Here is a 254-nt window from a genome sequence, read left to right on the forward strand (position 1 = left end):
ATTGAAGGCGAAACCTAAGTACAAGTCGAATGGAAATATGGTACAGTAAGAACCAAATACATGAACCGCAAGGGTACAATATCTTACGCCCGAGGTGATGAAGTTAACCTCAACTTCATATTCTTCCTCACGCACCCGCAGCTGGGAGGCTATTCCTGCAACCTCTCAGATTTCAGTCTTCCAGGAGACGGGAATTCTGATAAATTGTGCAAACCCATGGTGATTTCGTTTTATTTTTGATAAATCCTCTTGAA

Source organism: Penaeus monodon, chromosome 15 (assembly GCF_015228065.2).
Source record: "Penaeus monodon isolate SGIC_2016 chromosome 15, NSTDA_Pmon_1, whole genome shotgun sequence".
NCBI lineage: Eukaryota > Metazoa > Arthropoda > Malacostraca > Decapoda > Penaeidae > Penaeus > Penaeus monodon.